The sequence below is a fragment of the Daktulosphaira vitifoliae genome, unplaced genomic scaffold (assembly GCF_025091365.1).
Source record: "Daktulosphaira vitifoliae isolate Bord-2020 unplaced genomic scaffold, ASM2509136v1 Scaffold_2, whole genome shotgun sequence".
NCBI lineage: Eukaryota > Metazoa > Arthropoda > Insecta > Hemiptera > Phylloxeridae > Daktulosphaira > Daktulosphaira vitifoliae.
Window position 1 is genome coordinate 1,095,728 of NW_026099573.1, and position 11,648 is coordinate 1,107,375.

Here is an 11,648-nt window from a genome sequence, read left to right on the forward strand (position 1 = left end):
TATATATATATATATTTCTTGGATAATATTTAAAAAATTAGTGGTATTTTTATCTATAAGTACCTAAATATTATTTAATGAAGGTAAAAACTTAATTCTTTTCTATATGCTTTAAGTATTCCTCGAGTACTTGATAAATAATTCCGAATGCAATAATTTAAATTATAACTTTAGTATATTTTGATCAATTCCAATAATATTTCACATATAATTGTATTTTCATTGAATTGGCGACCTATTATATTACTTAAGATCATAAAGTAATTTTACAAATATGAATACATTGGGTTACACAATCAACACTTATAGGCACAGTTTCTATTTTATTATGTACACAAACTTTGTTTAATGCAACCTATTTATTTAAGAACATTTTATATAAAAGTAATCTTAATTACGAAAATGAGTTTGTAAATCATCTTACAAATTCGAAGTTGTTTTTAAAGTTAAGATAAATTAACGTTTTATTTAAAATAATAGTAAGAAAACATTAGGTAACGTTATAGTGTCTCATGCGCTCTATCACACGTTAGTAGATTTTCTGAGCTAGAGATAAGCTGAGTAATTAAGTTCACTATTTTAAGAGGCCGTAATGGCCAAACAAGCCGCTAAAGCGAAAATAAATTTTAAAAACACAGCACAGAGAAGACCAGTACAAATGGTAACTGACAGTAATTAACATTAATATCATAAAAAAACGCTTCAATGAAAATCTATTAAACGTCATAATAAGTAAAAAATTACAAATTTTTACAGACATATTGCGATTTTTAGCTTTAAAGTTAACTACCTCATAGAAAAAATATAGTAGAACGTTTTTGTTTTTTCAATCATAAAGTACTCTTAAATATCATTAATTTGTTACAAATTTTAAAAACATAGTCATCCCGGAACATTTTCTAAAACCGAAAATTAAGTAATTTTTTTTGTTTATATGGTCAATTTCTCATAAAAGAATCGTTCGGAAATTCTTTTTTATAACATTTTAAAATCTATAATTTATTATAGGTTTAAAAAACATAGTCATTTTTAGACGGAACATAATCATAAGTTAGATTAAAAAAATGTAATGCGTAGGTAGACTTTTTCAAATTATTCCTGTACTTATATTTTTCATTAAATTTTTATGAAATTACATTAAAAAAATGGTCATTGTTCCTACAATATCCAATTAAAATTTCATTAGAATTTTTTTAAATTTATAACAGTTTTAAAATGCATAAAAAATTTTTTAAAAATGTCATTTTGTTTTTTTTAATTTTCGGCAACGATAGGTTTTTACTAGATTAAAATTGACTTGTTTTGAAATACAATTTATTAAAATCGGTCCAGTGAAAACTGAGAACTTTCACGGACAGACATAAATAAACGCACACCATCACAAAACTAATACTTTCTCAGCTTTGCATCGAAGCTAAAATACTTATTATCTAAGATATAGATAAAAACAAAACGGATAATAGTCAATATCAATTAAATTACATACAAATATAATACCACTAGAAGACAAAATTATAAAAGTGAACAAGATAAATATTAAAAATTAATAGAAAAATATTTTATATAAATATTAATATTATATAATTTTAAAACAAACATATTTATAACAAAAAAAAAGCAACGGCATACGTTGAAGATCTTCGTAGTGTGTCGTGATTGAATTAAGTTGGAGGAGTTGAATCTCACTTTGCGAAAATTGCATTTTTTAATATTTAAATAAATATAGTGAACAGACTACTTCTCCACTTAATTCATGCATTCACATAAAATACATAAATGTAGCCGCTGCTATAAATTTAATACAAAATGTACGTTTATCATTAGGCGTGAAAATGTAGTTATAACAAAAATATAGTATTAAGAAGAAAAATAAAAATTAAGCAAATAAATTGTATTAACAAATAATAAATTTTTAATAATAAATAATAACTGAAATAACAAAAAATATTTAGGAAAAATGTAATAACAAAAGTAATTTTCTGGAACAATAAGAGAAAAATATCACAAAAAACCTTACTATCTAAAAGTTGAAAAAACCACCACCGGTCAGCTGGAAGAGTTAGATCTGGCACTAAACCATTAAGCCAAGATTAAACCATGATGCACAAAAAAAAGCTTTAAGTGCCTTGATCCAAACTTCCAACTGAACGGCTCGGTGGATGATGCAAATTAAGAAGAACTGAATATTTTTCATTGACATAAGGAAACTTGATATTAACAATATCACAATATTAACCATAAAAAATAACTTTTTTCGATAATTTGTTATATACTCAGAATAAAAAACACAAAAAATGATACACCAATAGAAATATTAATATAGCTCTTCAGTACCGACCTTTTATACTATAGCAAGCTATAAGAGCGAGGATCAAATAAAAGATAACAGTAAAGCAAATATCGTACGACGAATATGCACGATATTTAAGTACAAGTATGTGTGTTGATGTGTTGTTATCTTTCGAGTGTAGTTGTGCTCGAATATATTAGGATGAAAATAGCATTATATAAAACTTCTAACCTGATAAAGAATACGGTACTTGGACAAGCAAAGCAACATAATAAAACTAATGACGAAATTCTTCAAAACATTATATAAATTATAACATTATAATTGTGAGTAATTTATTTTAAAAATCACTCAAGAAAAATAAGATTTTTAAAATATACATTATCAATTGTAACAAAATAAATAACTGAGAATAAATTAAATAATTTTCAATATAACATTAATAACTTGCATTCATATTAAAAGAAAATAATTTTAAAAAATCTAAGAGTTTTTTTTAATAAACTAAATGGGTTAATTTGGAAAGAAAATAAGCCAATTTTTATTGTAAATGGTTTATTGGACTAAAATTTTGTTTAACGATACAATGGAAATATTCAATATTTTAATAGGATTCAAAAAATTATTTTGAATTTATAGTTATGTAAATTTAAAATTAGATTTTTGACAGTTCTTAATAATAAATATATATGAGGATGTTCTAATAGAAATATTATTTATTAAATTAAATAAATTCATTGTTTTCGTGTTTAGTTAACATTATGCAGTCATTGAAACAGAAACAATTAATAAAATATACCAAGTATTCTAGTTAGTTTGTTATAAGGTTAATTAAACCAATTACATAATATAGATTAATAATCACGAAAAAAAAAAATGATTTTATAATTCGAGATTTTTAATTTACACAGATATACAGGGTGTTCAGTAAGTCAGAAAACGGGTATCTATTGTTCTCATTGTTACAAACAATGAGAACAATAGAAACCCGTTTCCTGACTTACTGAACACCCTGTATATTAACTACCTTAATTTATTTAAAAATACTATTCAAAGGTACATTACAAATTTTTAATAGATACTAAATCCAATGAAGAGCAATTCATCTGCTTTTAGCTAGCAAAAACACTTTTTATAATAAACTTTTTGCTAAAACCTTTTTAACATATTAAATTAATAATATTACAAGTTGATATACAAACTATTGTAAACTCAAGATAGAAACCTAAACTAAAGGATTGACAAATAAACATTTCAAAGAGATAAAAGTCATTGCCTAATTTTACGAAATTACTGATAAAATAAAATATTATAACCGGTTTTTTTTTTTGCGAAAACAAATGACAAAGACAATAGAACAATTTTTAGCTATTTTTAAGAGTGCAGCCATAATAATTTAAACTATTTAAATTCAATATTGGATTAAAAAATTAAATCTCAAGATAAATTATAAATCCCAAAAGACACAAAAAGCATTTTTCAATTTGAAATGTTTATTAATGTTTAAAACATTTATTTAACATTAATATAATATTAAACAGCCCATAAATATTTAATCAACATTATTTTTTGAAATTTGGAACATTATTAAAAATTAAACTTTTAATTCACATTTTTTTATTTTTTTTTCCTCCGAACAAAAAAAAATATTAGATTACAAAAAAATTAGTTTAAAGAAAAAAATGCTTTAAATGCTCTAAAAAAATCTTCAACCTGATCCTTACATTTTTCAAAATTTATTTTGTATAAATGAACAGATAATTAACAATGTATTGAACGTTTATAAATGTCCTTATATTTAATGCTTAATCAAGTTAAAAAACAAAACTCAATATAATCCGGCATATTGAACTTTCGTTAAGATTGAAATCTAATAGTGATAAATATCAATATTACAAAAAGCTACGGTGGGATTGATAAAATGTGCTTTAAATTTATATGACTTGAAGGATGTAGTTTTATTTATAACATTGTCAAAAACTTTAAAATCAATGATTTAGGAAATAATCAAATTGAAATGTATTCAACTATTATAAATTTTTTAGGACATTTTCTTTTATTATGGGGATTGAGAAAATTTATTCTAAATTATGATGCTGATAAAATAAATTAGATACAAATTGTATTTGTTTGACAATCCGTTAATCAAAATCGCTCTAGAAGGACTGGAGTACTCGTGTAGACAAATAAATTTATACCACAAAACTAGACTAACGTAAGCTCAAAAATAATGATTTTTCAGGTTATTAAATTTTTGTATGTGTAATTAAATTTTACATCGATTTATATCAATAGAATTTTATAAGATGACTCTTTCCATATTTTATCAGAGTTATAAAAGTTCTAATTTAAGTTTGCGCCAAACAAACGTAACTCGACATAATTCATTCAAAATATAAATTGATGGTAAATAAACTAATGGTTAATATATCAACGATTTATTATCAAATTTGTAGTTAATGTAAACCAACAAAATTAGCACGCTAACTTTTATTTTAATATCTGTAGCAATTCAAAGAAACTACATTTTTGTTTTTATATAATCCTGAAATTGTTTAAATGTGACTTGTGTTAGTTTAGCTTGGATGAATCGAAATATTTTTTTAAACACAAAATAGTAAAACAAGTACCTCTGCTGTATATCGAGACCAAAAATAAAATTAAGAATTTTTATGTAAAAGTAGTAAAATACGGCAACATTTTTATAAACTAGTATGTCACTCACATAGGATTTAATTTAACATATGTTTAAATGAACATTTAAAAAACTTATGAAAAGTTAACTATCTAAGTAAATGTATGGACATATATGTAAATATTTTTGCTCCTTCCTTGTAAGTAGAAAATTATTAATAATTAAATCTGATTTAAATCAGATTAGATTAAAAATCAGTTATTGTATAAAAATTTTTAAATAAGATGTACATAAAAAAAAATATTTGAATTACGAATATCTTTAACTAATGGTAAAAGTTCATCGCTGCATTTACATTTTTAATAATGAAGAATTAATTTTAACAATACAAATATCATAACTTTGTATATTATAAAACACTAAGAGTATGCTCATAAATAATAGATTTTATAGCTATTAAATAGATTAGATTAAAATAAATTTGAATAATTTAATTAATTTTAGCAAACATTACATCAAAACTAATCATTAAAATTTTCAATAATATTTCATAATTTACATAAAATTGAAATGGATTTATATCGCTTAAATAAAAATCTATATATAACATTTATAAATTCTCTGTAGCGAATAGTCTTATAATTTATAATAAAAAAAATTGTCTTATATTGATAACTTATAAATATAAGACACTTTTTTGGTTTTTATTATTTTTAACAAAACTTAGCTTTGTAACTATCTTTAATGCAAGTATTTAAACGTTGACTAAACATACACTGTTTTTACTGATAGATATTCATTATTGTAGACAAAGAATTTTAACGAATATTGTTATCACTAAACAAATATTAAACTGTTTGCTGGATGTATAGATAAAAAGGGCACAATATGTAATAAGTATATTAATGATAATATATACATGCCTAATGATGAGAATATTTTTGAAATTATTCTGATCTTAACTTAGCATTATTTCATACTAATAGAAAATATTTATGACTAAAAAAGTTCATTTTTATTTAACTAATCAACTAAATTTTTTTTAGAGCTACTTTTCTTTTTTTAAAGAATACAAAACATATTAATAGTTTTAGTTAATACCTAAAATGTTATAAGGCTGTCATAATATATAAAATACTGTACTCATAATGTTGAGCGCTGTACGTTAGCATATCGACTAAACAAATGGAAAATTATAGACAGCATCAAAAAAAAAAGTATCTAATTTTTTATAGTACATCGAATTTTTTAAAGTGCATGCATAGTAAATTTGCTTTATTTAAGACGTAAAAAAAATTAATGTTTTGGTTACATAAAACTGAACGTCAACTAATTTAATGTACTCTCAATTTGATACTGAAAACAATTTTTTATTAGAAATAAATAAGTTAAATTTTGTCATTTCAGGTTATTTATTACATCATTGAAAAATATTCATTGTATTTTACATTATTATCATCATTATGTTATTATTATATTGATATTTGAATTTGTTAAAATAAATATACTAGCAGATACCTGGAATAATTACGTAAGATTACTTAATTTTTGATCTACTCATATTTTAAATCCTCTTAATGATGTCTAATAATGTCTTTCATAATGAGTAACCATTAATTACTGTTAAAACTATTCAAAACATTGAAAAATTTATACTTTTAAGTATACATTTGTTTTTTGGTTTTTTTTAATCTTGAATTTTTCTTAAAATTAACATTTACATCTACGTGGTGTATAACATTAAAACCCCGTATTAGCAAAAATATTTACTAGTAATTAAAAAATATTAAAAATAATGGAGTCTTTATTTATGTATTCAAAACCTCCGGTAAATAATTTACACCGATGTTTCTATCAATTAATATTGTACTATTTTATGTATTATACATATTTTTGAGTATAACGTTATTTTAAAAGCACAAAAAAATGTCTAAAAAAGAGTAGTTCATACAACAATTTTTATTCCAAAGGCATATCAAGGAAATCTGGACTTAGATCTAAGTTAAAAAAATAAAATATACTATGCTTAAATCAGATTTCAAAGAAGAATTGCGGTCACAAAAGATATAGTTAGATACAATTTTTATGATAAAAAGTAATTGTTAATTTATTTCTAAATAGGTTGCAAAAGAGATTAGATCAGCTAAGTGAATTTTTTTCAACCGCGTCACTATTCACACACACATACAAAATATTCTTTAAACATTAACTAATACTTTTAAGTAATCTATAAGTATGTTCAAATATAATATGATTTGTAGAGTTTACTTCCCTCTATATTTGTTAAATACTGATTTTTTACTCAATAACAAATTATGTTAGTTGTTAACATTAATAATAATTGAATAGATTATTAAGTTAGATGTTCAGTTTAAGTTCATGAAAATATTTATTAAAGATTAAGATTTTTGACTTAAGAAACGATTACATATACACCAGAACGTTTTTCTTTTAGCTTCGATGTGAAGCTGAGAAGGTATTAATTTTACTATGATATGTTGATTTTTTTATTTATTAATTTTTTGGCGTCTGTCACTCTTTTTTCTCAGCTCTCACTGGACCGATTTTTCTCAACAATATGTGAAAATATCATAAATCGTAACTAGTTGAAGACATTACCGTCAAAAATTGAAAATTTTTCACTTGTTTCACGTAAATGGTGGAAATCTCCCAATATTACGATTTTTAAAATCGATAAATTTCTACATTTTTTAAACTTTTTTTTTTAAAAATTGACATAACTTATTGAAATAATATAAAAAGTAGAACATTTTCAACTTAACTTTTGAAAATGTTCCGGAAATACTGCGTCCCTTAAACATATATTGAATTAAATCTTATGTTACGTACTATAAATTAAAAAAAAAATTATCCCGGCGACCTATCTTTTATGTGTAAATGATTTCGGTAGTTAAAAAACATGCTATTTTTGTGTTCAAATTTTATTTAAAAATATCTTATAAGGGTTTGTCTTAGTAATGAGTCCACCAATAAATATAAGATTTACATGAATCTAACTTACATTAAATATAAATTTATACTTGTTTCGATTATTTTGCCTCCTCAAAGTTAAGAAAAACTGCTTTAAATTTTAGATCTATCTTAAATTGTCATTTTTAGCTAATACCCGTGTAATTCATAATGGCTGCGTATAATATAATACAGTTTTATACGGTTGGGGCACGAAGTTCGAACCCCCTTCATCAAAATAACATTTTTTTCATTTTTTCTTAATTATTTTATTGAGGTGAAAAAATATTCATAATTCGTTTAATTTTTATCTTAATTAAATTGAATAACTTCAATAAATATCAAGGATCCCACCACTGTAATCTCACCTAGACTGTAGTCTTACTATTCGTGAGAAACAGTTATTATTCATGTTAAAATATTTTATTATATGTTTTTTTTTTTAACGATGATCAAATGATTACAACTAATATATAGTAAAAGATATTACCTTTATAATCACCAAATATTGAAAATTATTTATAATTTTAGAAATTCAGTCAAACTACTTAAAATTATGGTATCGTAAAAAATGTTCACTTCAAAAAAAAATTTTAATATAAAATCTCTAAATTAATATGAGTTAAAATATAAATTTATTTATTAATAAAAACGAATATTACATTCGTTTTTATACTGAATTACACAGTAAAATAAAATATTTTTTAATGATTATATATACTTTAATAAACCAAATTTATACCCTGATTTCAAGTTTGAAATTGTCGGTAGAATACCGAGAGAGGTTCTGAGTGGGCATTAATGAGAAAAAGGTGCCGATATTTAAAGGTAAAGATGACATACAGGAGTGTGAAAATTATAGAGGCATAAAGCTTATGTTATAGCAGGAAAATTTGGAATAAGGTAATAGATAAGAGAATAAGAAATGAGACATCGGTATCTAAAAACCAGTTTGGATTTATGCCTGGTAAGTCAACGATGGAGCCAGTATTTTGTGTGAGGAAACTAATAGGAAAGTTTAGGAAAAAGAAGAAAAAGCTGTGTATGGTATTTATAGATTTGGAGAAAGCGTATGATAGAGCACTGAGAGAGATTTTAAAGTAGGCATTAATGAGAAAAGAAATCCCTAAAAGGTACATTAATATAATAGAAGATATGTATGATGGCACTTGTACCAGGGTAAAAAGCGTAGGAGTATTAGAAGGTTTTCGAGTAAGAGTAGAAGTGCAACAAGATTCTACTTTAAGCCCTTACTTATTCTCTATAGTGATGGATGAAATTACTAGAGAAATACAAGGAGAGGTGCCGTAGTGCATGTTGTTCGCCGACGATATAGTGTTAATAGGAGAAAATAGAAAGGAAAATAATCAAAGGCTAGAATTTTATGGAGATTAACTCTTGAAGAAAAAGGTCCAAGAACAAGTAGGAGTAAGACAAAGTATATAGAGTACGAGTATGACAAAGGAGAACACAAGGTAGGTGAAATGAGGAGGTCAGTGACAATAGGCGAGGACGTGATTAAAGAAGTGGAGAGTTCTAAGTATTTAGTTGTGCAAAAGAGTGGTGGTATTGACGAGGATGTAAGACACAGAATTAAGAGCTGGTGGTTGAAGTAGAGAGAAGCGTTTGGCGTCTTATGCGATAAAAAAATTCTAATGAGGCTGAAAGGTAAATTCTACAAGACTGTAGTGAAACCAGCTATGATCTATGGTTCAGAGTGTTGGTCAGTTGATAATAGAGTAAAGCAGAGAATGAGTGGGGTGACTAGAGAAGCTGGGATAAGAAACGAGCATATAAGAGGGAGTATAAGTGTAGCGACAATCGTGGAANCATATAAGAGGGAGTATAAGTGTAGCGTCAATCGTGGAAAAGATGAGAGAAATTAGACTTAGATGGTTTGGTCATGTTATGAGGAGAGAGGAATCGAAAGATGTAAGAACAGTTATAGAAATGAATGTTGAAGGAAGAAGAGTTAAAGGAAGACCAAAAAATATATGGAGGGATGCTATTGAATGCGATTTGAGGACAGCTGATGTGAGCGTAGATGATGTGGGAGATTGTGTCAAGTGGAAGTTTAGGATAAGGGTGGCCAACCCCAAGTAGTTGGGATTAAGGCGAAGAAGAAGAAGATTTCAAGTCTGAAATTAGATTTTTTCAATCACCCATTTTTTGAGATTGTTACTTATTAGAAACACATGAACAAATTAATTTAAACAATTTTTTTTATCAAGTTATAATTAATTTTTAATATGTTGAAAACAATCCGTGTAAAATTTCAAGTAAAAATGACATTTTTAACTTATTATTTTGATTCTTTAGAGTTGAATTTTATGAAAGTATATAGTTTAAAAATATTGAACTATTAAACGCAATTTAGCTCAACTTGCAAATTTAGAATTTATATCATTAAATAGAAAATTTTATAAGGAATTAAATTTTCTATTTTTTAGAATTACAATACTAAATTATTAAATATCAATTTCATTCTATATTTAATTACTATAATAAATATTTATTTATAAATTACACTTACAAATTATAAAACTTGTATTCAGGATATAAATAAGGAAATAAGATTTCTTTTTGAAAAATCCATCAATTTCTTAAAAGTAAACACTATCTACAGATTTGCATCGAAGCGTTTCTTATTATATCATATATACTTGTCCCTACTATGCCTTTTTCACATTGTGCTGCAACCCAACTGTGCTATCATTTTTTAATAATATAGTACATTAAACAAGCTTTAATTTGAAATAATTTGGAATAATTCCAAGTATTCAATTACTATACAAAAAACTAAAAAATCTATCATTTATACCTATAAGATTTTTGGCATAACGTCCGATAATTCCTAAAAATCGGATAATCATATTCTTTTCTAATCGAACTTAAAACCAAAAGTTGATTTTGATGTGTTATGTATATTAAAGGAATATCAACACATTACAATTTATCAATCTACAAATAAACTATCCAAAATTTCGATTTTTAGAAATTATCGGACGTTAAGGCCGAAAATTGAATGATTTTCGGCAAACATGATAGAGCTTTATATTATTAAAAAAGAAAAATGTTACGGTATTATAGCAACGGAACATCTCTTAAGCTATATAAAAAACCCAGAACAGTGGGGTGGCGGCACAGTGGGGTCGTGGCATAGTTGGGTCCAGTATAGATGATATCTGACAGTGATTAAAATCACTATCATAAAAAACGTTTCGATGCAAATCTGTAGATAGTGTTTAATTTAAAAAAAAAAAAATTATTAAAATAACATATTTATGAATACGGTAGCCATTTGCGCATAGAAGATAGGTCGTCGGGACAAATTTTTTTATTTTATTTTATAGTACATAAAATAAGCTTTAATTTGATATATGTTTAAAGGACGCAGTATTTCCGGAACATTTTCAAAAATTAAGTTGAAAAAGTTGCTATTTTAAATCCCCCCCCCCATGAGCAGGTTAAGTGTTAGATTTTCAACAAAATGATATCAAACGAAAGGGAAATTTCTAATGTTTTAGTATAAAAAAAAATTATGTTGATTTGTTGATTTTTCAAAAAGTTATGGAAGTTTTAAGAAAAAAAAGTGAAAAAATTACGAAAATTAGCGATTTTTAAATTTGTAATTTTTTTGGATATTTCCCCCATTTGCGGGGAACGAGGGAATTTTTTTCAATTTTTAAGGGTAATGTCTTCAACTAGATACGATTTGTGATCTTTTGACGTATTTTTGAAAGAAATCGGTCC

The 11,648-nt window shown here is 24.8% G+C and overlaps 1 protein-coding gene across 4 annotated transcripts in view; it reads right to left on the minus strand.

Moving 5' to 3' along the window:
- Positions 1 to 11,648, minus strand: part of LOC126899291 (KICSTOR complex protein SZT2-like) — a 74,358-nt gene that overhangs the window by 44,057 nt on the left and 18,653 nt on the right. The window lies entirely within an intron of this gene.